Below are 12,461 nucleotides of genomic sequence, written 5' to 3'. Positions count from 1 at the left end.
TTCATTAATTCTGCGTTAGCTGTTCCGATATATGTCCGAATAAAGGTTGATTCTCACTATACCTTCCGTTTCCATTCCATATCCATTCCATATCCGTTCTATATTTTTATTGTATTGACGCTATACGTAAGCTTCCGTTCCGTATCAGTTCCATACTATTTATTGTACAATTTATATCTTTGAAAATGGTAATAGATTTAATTAAGAGGTAAAAGAATAAATAAATATCAGCAAAAGGTTAACAGAGATGGTAGAAATGTAAGAATTTGACAACGCTGTTTCCGATACGCTTCAGTCCGTCTGCCAAAAAAATGTATGGAAAAAAAGGATATGGAACGGAAGGGAAACGGAACGGATAGTGTGCATTGTCCTATTCCTTTACATGATATAATATTTTATGTAAACGGAAGGGAGCTGATATGGAAGGTATAGTGAGAATCAACCTTAATCCAATTCCAGTATATTTCTAAAAGAAAATTATTCTTAAAAACGTTCCAATATTTTTTTATAACTGCTAATACTACAAAATTCAAAATTACAAATTTGAAAAATGCACCTTTGTCAATTTTAATCAACGATCTTTGACAAAGTCTACGAAAACGTGACCTTGAATTTTCCACCAAAACTGTCATTCCAACCCCGTCGCTCATCCCAAGATGTAATTACTGAAAGAGAGAAGCGACCTTTCCCTAATGTGTGTAATTTTGGATGAGGGAATTAAGCCAGAGTGGAGAAACAAGCCAAAGTGTATTTTACAGACCGTCGTTCTGCCACTAACAACATCCCTTTCTCATTTCCACACCCCCGCTCTGTCTCTGGGTCTGGTCCACAAAGGGAATTTTAATCGGATTTTATTAATTGGGTTTTATTGAAGCGCGTCTGCGGTCACAAACGAACGAATTAAAATCAGGGATGGCGAAGAAAAACAGAAGGAAGAGGCTGATGGTCTGTCGGATAGATTAGCTTTAGACCGAGTGTTTGACAGGAAAAGAAAAACGAAATTAATGGTTATTTTAAAGGTCTATTATATTCCACATACTATGAATATAATAGACTTATTAATTTTCATAAAGCATGAGACACGGTAAAATTAGCCTCAATAACAGGCGTACTGAAGCAGTGTACGCCAAATTTTATAGAATATACAGTTTATATCAAATAAACTTTTAGTCACGTGATTAATAATTAAACTTGACCGGCACAGCGATACCCACTTTTACTTATTTTCTTTTAATCAAAATATTTTAGGAAACAAAAATAAATTAATTATAAAATATATAAACAGTTATTATTTACATGAACAAAAATCACCTCCTTAACAGTACTTAAGGGACAAAAAGTGTCATTATTACCGCTTTTCCGTTCAAAATAATCTAATAAAGTTGCGATGAGTTTTTTACGGCTATTAAACTATCTTGTACACTTCCTACTAAAAGAGGTTCTTAATGCACAGAGCAACCACCTGAATCCCAAGCACAAAATTTAAATTCCATTTAGTCAGTACAGCGCTGAATATGTTGCCATGGTTAGCAAAAATAAATTTAAAAATCTCGCCCTTGATTTATTGATATCAAATATATATACAGTAATGTCACCACAACTACGAAACTTCACGAAAAAGTAACAACAGGCGAAATTAATATAGACAGAGGAGTTCGACAAGGTGACATCATTTTGCCTACACTTTTAACAGCTGTCCCAATGAAATCCGTACCTTGGGAGAATAGAGGGATCAATGTCGATGGCAGAAGACTGTCACACAAATATCTACCATGAAAAACTAATGCTTGAAGTATTCCTCCTCATCAAAACGCTCCGGAAGTGAAACCTAAATAATGTCAAATCTAGTGTTTGCAAAACACATCAGAATAGGCAATTCATTAATACAGCGTAGAGTAGGTTTGAGATGGTCTGTAAATTACAAGACGCATTTAAAAGTCATTAAATCTGCCTGAAGAGAAAAATATATGAACAATGTATGTTACCGGTGATAACATGTGAAGCGGAAATGCTGACATTAACAAAAAAAAGTCAGCAGATAATCTGAGAGTAGGACAAAGAGCAACGGAGAGAGCCACGCTTGGATATAAAGAAATTTGCTGGAAACTGGATAATGACGCCCCAGAATCACGAGAGATATGGAGGAACTTAGAGAGAACCTATGTCCTATGTACCTATAAGAGGTGAACAGTGACGATGATGACGATAACGAAAACTGTTCATTCTTAAACTAACGTTAAAACTTCAAAAGACACACAAGAAGTCACCCGTGTCTTCAAATATGGATGGAACATGGGATCAGAAACACAATTCTACTTAGACTACGCCAATAGAAAAAGATAATAAATGAATTATAGCAAGAAATTATATGAAAGACGTGATATGCATTTTTGCAAAGTGAATACTAAACGTAACCATATCAGAATGTCTGCGGAAAATAGTGTGGAAAAACCCCTTCCCCATGCGAACAGACAGCAAAATTAAAATTTATTAGACCTGCATCAGACCAATAATGACATACATATATGGCATAGACCCCAGAGGTAAAAAACAAAGCTAGCATGTAAAGAGTCGCTGAAATGAAGAACTTAAGAATCATAATGGGGAAGACTAGAAGAGACAGAATTAGAAACACAAATATCAGACAACAATGTGGAATACAGGGCGTAGTGAAATGGGGTAGGCAATGAAAAAAACAATGGTTCGCACACGTAAGACGCATGGAAGAACATCTATCATTTGATCACAGGCTACCACGCATAGCTATTGAAGGGAAACCCATGGGTAAGAGACAGCCGGGAAGACCTCCAAAAAGATAGAAAAACAGTTGGCAGTCCATCTCCCAAGAACTTCTACAGAGGCAACAGATCGACTATAGATTTAAGTAGTAGAAGAAGAAGAATACTAAACGAGATAAATGGTTAATGGTTTGAAACCAAAAAATTCGTTAATTTTAAAGCCAAAAGTAAGAAAAAAATCGTATAATAGAAAGAAAAAAACTAACAAAGATATAAATCAGGTTATAACTTCATTAGAAACAAAATACTACATTTTATAAGAATATTATAATTAAAAATAAACTATAAGTATAGGTACAAAATAATATTGACTTACCCACACACTTGTTTTCAGCGTCCAGTGAATTACACGATCTAGAAAAAAGAAAAAATAATAATATTAAAGATTTTTTTTAAATATATTTAAAATCGAATGGTACCTATCAATTACATTTCTATTTCTTTTAATGTTTGTCTTGCTAACGAAATACCACAAAAAAGAAAACATCTAAATTTATAAAGATTAGTCATCTCGAAAGACTATAAAAAGCGAGAAAGCCAAAAAAATCAAATTAATTTAGGAAATTTATCAAAAAAACGACCATGTTTTTTTGGCTAAATATAGGGTATCAAGTACGTGACTAGAAATATACCATGCTCCAATGTATAAAAAAAGACAAAAAAGGAAAAATACATTATTAAATAATGAAGGTAAAACAAGAAAAAAGTTAAAAGTATTACTGTTGATACACACTCTTGCATTACAGAGAAAACAAAGCAAAGAAATAAAATCAAATTAATTTAGGTAATTTCTGTATGGTTTTTCAGAAAACCTATAAAATGATCAAATAACTTCTATTATTCTTTTTGTTTTATGATCACATTCATGAGTGTTATTATTTATGATTAATATATTTTTACTGCAACATTTTCAAAATATAAAATATATAAGTGTTATTATATCAATGCCAAAAAAGAATAAAAGAATATACCGGGTGCGTTTCAAAAGTGGCTCACTTCTATAACTTATTTTTTCAGATAAAAACGTGGTTTGCATATTAGTATATGACATGAATTAAGATTAATTGACATATTCAATTGTTTTGGTCACTCTGCTTCCTCGGAAATGCATCATACAACTTTAGATTTTTAAATAGCACCCTCGTTGTATTTCTACTTTATTCAATAGAAAATGACACTTTAAATAGAATTCACATAAATCGTCGGTGAAATGTGTGTGATAAACTGTCTGATTATTCCTAATTTTACAGGAGAGCAAAAATCGATATAAAAGAAATACATGTAGGAAGTATTTTTCATGCGTTAATAAGGATAAAGAGATAAGAATTTTATTTGTTGGAAACAATATAATTCCAATATTTCCTGTTACATCATTTTTTCACTATACACAATAGGGAAAGATAGTAGATATTCGTCTTGCAGAAATAAGAAATAAAAATATACTTCTGGAGATAGCAACCTTTATTGTTTGAAATTTTGAAAATGGAATTGAATATTACCGAAACAGATTTAGAAATAATCAATTAAATTTAAAATATATGATATTCATAACCATAACCATATATTTTTTATAATATCGTCGGTCTAGAAGCAAAACATACAAGTCCAAATTTTTAAAGCATTTTTAAATAACTGAAGTAGCAGCATTTTGGACCTAATGAATATGAAAATAATTTAAAAATTAAACCTATAATTCTTAGAAGATATGGTAGAATCCTTCCATGCTTATCTTATTTTTTATACAACGGTAGTAGACCAAGCTTGGAAAACAGTGCGTGATTTTATTAAATTTTTATTACTTTTCCCCTTATTTTTTTAATTTTTATAAAAGTTATGTATCATTTACATACGTGAAAAAACGTTGATAAAAATAAAACTGATTAGGTATTATGGAACTTCTTGTACAAGTAAATGGTTATTTAAACTATTTATAGCACGCCGATGAATTGCTTGTATATAGAGAATTTCGTTTTTCCCCTTACCCTTTACCCTTTACGGATACCCCGTATTTACAGAACGGATCGATGCAGGGTCGGACTGGCCACATTATATACGCATATAACTATTAAGGAAGCCCCAGCCTTCGCGGGCCCCCTTTGTAGTTCATTATTTATTCTTAACAATATTTGCTTTTGCATTGCATTATGGCATTTGCATTGCATTGGTTTACCTTGCATTAGGTTAATTCCCTGATTTCTATACAGGGTGAGTCTTAAATAAGTGCAAATATCTTCAGGGCTGGTAAATCTCGATAAAAGAAACATAATATTTTCTCTTTACCGTTTTTTCAAATAAATCCAAAACAACCGAGTTATTTCACTTTTAAATTTTCCAATTTTTTGTTATAATTTTGAGAATCATTGGATTTTCTTTCTTGTAAATTTAATCTACTACCTATTTTGCCATATTACAAACAAAGTATGTTTTTAAACTAAAAATTAAAAAAAATTCCAAATTTTTTTTTAATTCCAAATTCTCAAAAAAAAATCGCGCAAAAAAACTCCAAATCGTGTTTCTTGGGTCGAAATATACTACCCCTAAAAATATTTGCACTTATTTAAGCCTCATCCTGTATATAATAGAGAAAAATTGACCAAAACGTAAGGCGAAAAAATACGCAAAAAATCCACACGGGCCCCTCCTTACATTGCCACCCGGGCCCCTTTGGCCTAGTGCGACCCTAGATCGACGTACTGTACTAAAGAAACATACGAATAAGAATCCGTATGTTTAATTTAGCGTGATCGTAACGGAAATTATGGAGATAGCAGCATTTCGGTGACTATTTCAGATCACTTGGAGTTAGCAGATATTATTGAGTTAAAATAGCAAATTTTCTTTAATGGGAAAAAATGTATTTGCTTTCCCTACTTATAGAGTATTTTTTTCTCTTTCTAATGGTATAAAAAAAACTTATTAACGTAAAAAATGGAGTTAGCAGGTTATCACGTTTCAGTGATGAAATATCATATTATATCAACTTTTGACATTTTCGTATATGCATGGTTTATTTCAAATTCTCACATGCGGTTCATAACGACAATTTGACTCGAAACACCAAGTGTTTGGTATCAAGTTATTCGTAAGAAATGCTTTTTCCAAATATGATAATGAGCCACCTTTGTTCCATTTCAAAAAATTGAGATATGATTAAAAATAAGATTTGGGCATCTTTTTAACCAGCCAGGACCAGACACGAAAAACATTAGACGATCCAATCTAGTTTTCCAAGGCCCTTGATTAAAAATTCTAGTGCTTTTTAACGTAGCCAATGGCATTCAGGATTGAAATTTAAAATACGATTTGTTTTTAAGCGAAAATGTCAAAAGTTGGACATATGATATGTCATCTATCCAGAATGTCATTTTATAGAATAAAGTAGAAATATACCGGTGGTGCCATTTATCAATCAAAAGTTGTAGTCATTTCCGGTGAAGCAGGTAGTGACCAAAAACAATTGAATACGTCAATCAATTCTAACTGATGTAATATAGTAATATACCAAATCTCGTTCTGTAATCTGAAAACTAAAATTATAGGTGAGCCAATTTTCGAGACGCAACTGGTATAGAAAATCAATTAATTAAAAGTCTCTACAGACATGGATAATAACATTTAGTTGATAATGTACCTAAAAATTATCTAATGCGTTTTCACAGTAAAGTTTTCTAAAAGAATAAAACCATATAGAAGACGTATCAGGTTCCAAGAAGTTACGTAGAATTAAAGTCCTAACTTCATTGAGAAACAACTTATTTAGAAACTCGTCCAAAAGTTCGTTAGTGGTTAAAACGAATAGTGACCGTAATGGTAAAATACTTTTGCAGAACTTTAATTCCATTTCTTTGATATATCTATCTAAAACGAATTAAAAATACGTAATATGTAGTAGAGTACATCGATTCGTTCTGTAGCTACCAGGTATCCGTGAGGGCGGAAACAAAATTCTCTGTATAGAGCAATAATTCATGAGCGTACTATAAATATTTGAAATAACATTAATTAAAATATCTTACTTATGCAAACGATTCAAAAATACCAAATCGGTTTTGTTCTTTTTTCAAAATTTTTTCACGTACATAAATAAAATAATAATCTTAATAAAAATTTAAAAATTAGGAAGAAAAACAAAAAAAGTATAAAAGGATAAAAGCATTTTAAAAGAAGCAGTGCTGCAATAGTCGAAAAGTTTCATTATTTTAACATAATATGCTTTCAAACCAAAGTTACAATCTATAAAAATACTCCTTTTTAGAGATAGATACATTTTTTAGAGAGAGGGAGAGAAGTAGGTAAATTTTCACTCAATTGTGACCAATAATTTGTCATAATAAATAATAGAAAAAAAATTGACGCCGGGAGGCACGCCGCCCATACTAAAATATGTTAATGAAAAGTTGATGGCAGTTCTTTTAGTTTTTTAAGTAAATGAATCTTTCCAATTTCTTTTATCTCAAAACTGCGACTTTGACTGATTTTGATATTATTACAAATTTTGTTGCAAATATTATTCCTAATCTTAAATTGAAAACCGCGTTTCGCTAGGTACTGTAATTTTGGAGTGACGATTTTTTCAAATTTTTAGCCCCCTCCCATACCCCCTTACCAACCCTCCACCCCCACCAAAAACTAATGGCCAGATTCTCGCATGCCACAGTAATTTTGTGCCAAATTTGGTTAAAATCGGTTTAGCGGTTTTTGAGTTATCGTGTTACAGACAGACGGACAGATAGACAGACAGACAGAGAGACAGACAGACAGACAGACATCATAAAAATATTTTGTATTTAGGTCATTTATGATCCAAATAACTCATTTTGAGTAAAATTAAAAAAAATATTTTTTGCCGATCTTAATAGCCTACCATACCTGTCGGTATGGTCGGCTAAAAATTTAATGGATACATAAGAAAATTATTCTAATGTGAACGCCGCAAATAACTAGAAATACAGAGAATGCGATTCTAAATATTGCATGGAGAAAATCAACAACTGATTCCTAAGCTATAAAAATTTCTCAGGTTTCATTTGTATTTGAATACATATTATCGTACAATTGTAGGTCTGGTATTAGTATGCTACTGATAATGATATAAATGATTCCATTAAATACAATATAATTCTCAGATGAAATAAATAAGGAAAAGTTTTAACACATTTACTTCACCTTTAATAACATTCTTTGCCACAATCACCAAGAGTTAAAAACCGAAATAACATCAGTGCGTCTCGAACGGCTAGTAGACTACCGTTCGACTACGGTTCGTTACATAACACCTATCATCTCTGTTCATTGTCTGATGACCCTCTCCCTAGTTTGCGCTAATAAATATTTTAAAAATCAATAATTATACAGAGTGTCTTAAATGAATGTATTGAATTTAAATAAATATGTTTATTTTTAAATAGGTGGGTCATCTCAACTCCTACATTTTGAAGCGGTAAATGTAACAACCAGTAAGGTTAAAAAGATATTCCCAGTGGTGGCTTAACCATGAGGTCAAATCGAGGGTCAAATGGTCAAGGCTTCCCCCCCACCAAAGAAAAAAACGGAGAAAATTCGAAAAACTTATTTAAATTATACTTTTTGTAAATCACTTTTTTTCATACTAAAATATTCAAAACTATTCCCAATTTATCCAATTTTCGCTTGAAAACATTTTATTTTACCCATTTTCTCTACTGCCGCGCCGGTCAAAATTTAATTTTGTCCTTTGTTCCTGCTATGTTTTACACGTATTAAACTCCAAAGGCCGCGGCTCGTGACGCCAACTAAGTAAGGTATAGTACTACTACGTATAGAAAATATAATGGGTTAAAGTGCGATAGATATAGTTTATATTGGCCATTGATCGCGTCTTTCATAAAAGGATTTGTAAGGTAGGCAATTTTATATACACTTGTATTTGGTAGTTTACTAAAAGACGATATAAAAAGTGGCGGTTTTTGTCTATGTCTAAAAAAACCAGCATGTTATTATTGTAATTTGTAATATTGTTTATTAGTTGAGAATCAATATAGTTGATTAAGAAATATCGAGTGCAATATTTCTATATAAATATTATATTACAGGATTTCAATCATATCGCTGGAAAAATTTCGCCGTCTGGGCAGTTAGGTTGTTTATAAAAACGCAAATTATAAAACAACCTAAGTTTTTGTATCATCTATGGCGTATCACGTATAATGTTTCGTTTAGTCAATATAAATCAATATTTAAATTATTAATATCGAAAAAAAATAGTTTTAGTTGCCGTAGCTTTGTCGTAGCCGAGGGTTTGAGATGCAGCGCGAAATTTGTATAGGTATTAATTCATAGTTTTCTGGTTCTGGATAAATGATGAACTCTTGTTGACTGATTCTGGAATAGATATTTTAGACAAATAGACAACATATGGTGTTTAGTTTGTAAAAACGTGCGGTTAAAAGAAAACAATTGCTTAAATTTCGAAAAATGTTTAGAGAAAGAATTGACTTAAAATATATAAAAAAATGTGAAATAAAATTTTTAGAAATGTGTATGTGTATATATTATGTATTTATATTTTTGTGACATTATTATTTAAGTGTCTTTTAAATCCTACCGTGGAAAATTTGTGTAAAAAACATTGACTGGATTTTTAGTGAAATGGCACTAGACCATCTGTTTAAAAACGTAAGGGTAGGTTTCATTTTAACAAAATATGTATTTATTTTTAGATTTATTTTCCTTTAACTAAACGTACCTTGTAAGTACCTTGTAAGAAACCAATTAAATTTGGTCGCGTCTTAAAAAAAATCGACAGAATATTTTTAGATATTGACCTTCCCACAATAATAACCACGAGCCGCCACTGGATATCCCCCACCAAAAATTACAAGCTTCAAAACAAGCTTGGCATAACTATAGATCAATTTATAGATCTATGTTTCACAAAAAAGTCTAGATCAAAAAACCTAGCATAAATGAGTCAATTTCGCAACTAAATTTACAACTATTTCAACTTTTCTTAAATCCGATAAGAAAGAGAGATAATGTTAATAATTCCGGAAAAACAACAGAGTACATAATGTTATTAAAATAATAACGAGTACGAGACTATTCAGTTAAAAGTTTCCGGAATTAATGATATAAAGGCCTACGCTACAATAGAGAAAATGGAAATTGCACCAGTATATCATGACGTACTTCTCGTTTTTGTGTTGGAGATTAAAGGAAATACGTTGCGGAATAAACTGGAGAGGAGTGTGAGTTTGGAGAGTGTATGAAAGTTTAATGTGGTAAGTTTCGAACGTCAGCGGGGAGAGTTGAACATAACAAGTGGATACATTTTTCATAAGCGTCGGCTTGGTTTTGAAGGTTCGATAGTCTCTGCTATTTTCACCACAAAAGTGTTTTAAGACAATTATAATAGTTTCTTCAAAAATACTTCTGGGTATTTCGCCACTAGAATAAATTCTACAGAATAAAATAGTTTTTTTTGTAAGCACACTAAACTGTATTTTACTAATAAATGAATTTTGGCCAACAAATTTTTTTAACGTTTCAGGAGGTATATCTCCTTCCGTTATCAGAAGCAAAAAGAAAAAACAAAGAACAAAAAAACAGCCATTTAAAACATCTAAATACAACTATTCAAGAACAATTTAGTTTATTCAGCAGATACGTCTTTTATAAACCGTTGAATTTTTGTTTAAAAATGTCATTATACATACATTATATGAAATCAAACTTCAAAATTAACAATCACCTACTACCTGATAACAATTACTAAATGAGCTAAAATCTTGAAACTTTCTGTATATGATTTTTTGTTTATTTTTAATTTTTACTTATATTCATTAAATAAAATCAAAGAATCGATAGCCATACATTACTAACCTCTACAGATGTCTGAGTAATACATTTATTTACATTAGATTTTATTAAAAAAGCCTCTCTTATTTTGCGTGTCGGCTATGTATGTATAGGGAAATTAAGATAACTTTCGTTGCACATCATAATACGACCACCAGCAAACTCCATAAGACGACGCACGGTGTCATTGATCATTGATGGAAAACGAAAGTTGTTTTAATTTCCCTTTATGTATCTATATATGTCGACTATCGGTTATTTCATCATAATATTTGCGTTGTTAAAATATAATCCTGTGTCCCATGAATGCTGACAAATCTTAAATTTGTGAAAATCGCTCTTTTTTAAATAAGTTTTGAACCTAAACCAAAACTAACCTTTTGGTCCAACCCTCAACTGTACCAAACTCTGTACCTCAACTGTTATAACACTAAAGTGAAATAAACACTAATAAGTGAAGTAAAGCAAAATAAAACACTAATTCACCACAATACACCAAAACACTTTACTTTTGCATTAGACGCGCGTTTCATCATGTTAGTATCATCGTGTTTTCATCATGTTAGCATCATCAGCAGATTATTAAAACTGATGATGCTAACATAGTTAGCAAACGCGCGTCCAGTGCAAAAATAAAGTGTTTTGGTGTATTGCAGTGAATTAGTGTTTTATTTTGCAATCTTTATGTTCTATAATTCCAATATTTAACGGTCTAGACGTTATATCAATATAAAATTTATCACATTCACATTGTATTTTCTATATTACATTTTTCGTTTCTTGTTCAATGTTCATTGGTTTAGTGTAGGTTAAGATTGATCTAAGTGTATTTTGTGTTATGAAACATAAACATATTCATACACTAATGTCATGTATCTACTAGAGATAAATGGGACACTGAAATAAAACAAATAAATCCCTCATTTAAAGCCATCTGGTCCTGCATCTGGTGGTCCGGAGGAAACTAATGGAGAGTTTTGGCATAACATAATTTTAGCGTTCTGTTACTTATTAACGCTATTTATTCAAGTACAAAATTACTCCTTGTAAAATGTAAAAATAATAAATATAGACTTTTTATACTACATTTCATATTTTATTAGATTATTAGAAGTGTAACATAGTCAAAACAAAAATAAAATTATGAATACATACAGTTTAAACACGAACAAATGGAGCAAATAGCGCCTTTTTTATAAATTTATTATTTCTAAAATGTCATTAATAAAAAAAAATCTAAAACAAGTCAAAGATCTATCACAAAAATGATGATATCAAAATGCCCAAGCTAATAAAAACACACACTATAAACACAAATCATGAATATCTGAATTAATAATTATTTAAATAATGATTATAAATAACTTCACGGATCGCCAACATTTTATCAACTAGACCAAAACTAGACCATAGACGGTAGTCAACATAGAGGCTGCCATATCATTTTCATATATATGTAAATTAGAAACCTGTGCTTTAATGTCTTTTGCGACGTAGCAAAAAAAAAAAAAAATTTATAAATTTCTTATTACATAAAAGTACTACTGTGTCTAGGACGCCTCGTATGTATAGGATTGTAAGTTTTATACATTGTGTATTGTCATCATTTGGTGTATTCTGCCTATGGTCTTTGCTATGGTTAGGGGTTTGTATTTTTTAATGGTTTTCTCCATAAAAGAATAAATATAATAATAGAATCGTCAAATTCCTTGAGAAGAAACCCTTCGTTCGCATAAAAATAACCCTCGAAATAACCCTTAGACGATTTCAAGTTAACTAGCATTGAGAGTCATTCACTGAAAATATTATGTATTAAGTCATTCAAAA

The 12,461-nt window shown here is 31.0% G+C and overlaps 1 protein-coding gene across 1 annotated transcript in view; it reads right to left on the bottom strand.

Annotated features, from left to right (window-relative positions):
* LOC115890300 (ADAMTS-like protein 3) overlaps positions 1-12,461 on the bottom strand; it is a 1,070,176-nt gene that overhangs the window by 946,723 nt on the left and 110,992 nt on the right. Inside the window, exon 2 of the mRNA XM_030910476.1 lies at positions 3,115-3,152. The gene's annotated coding sequence lies outside the window, so the exon portion shown is untranslated. The remainder of the gene's footprint in view (positions 1-3,114; positions 3,153-12,461) is intronic.

The sequence above is a fragment of the Sitophilus oryzae genome, unplaced genomic scaffold, assembly GCF_002938485.1.
Source record: "Sitophilus oryzae breed Bouriz unplaced genomic scaffold, Soryzae_2.0 scaffold_860_pilon_pilon, whole genome shotgun sequence".
NCBI classification, from domain to species: Eukaryota; Metazoa; Arthropoda; class Insecta; order Coleoptera; family Curculionidae; genus Sitophilus; species Sitophilus oryzae.
The sequence above is the reverse complement of the archived record's forward strand: the minus strand, read 5'-3'. Positions and strand labels throughout refer to the sequence as shown.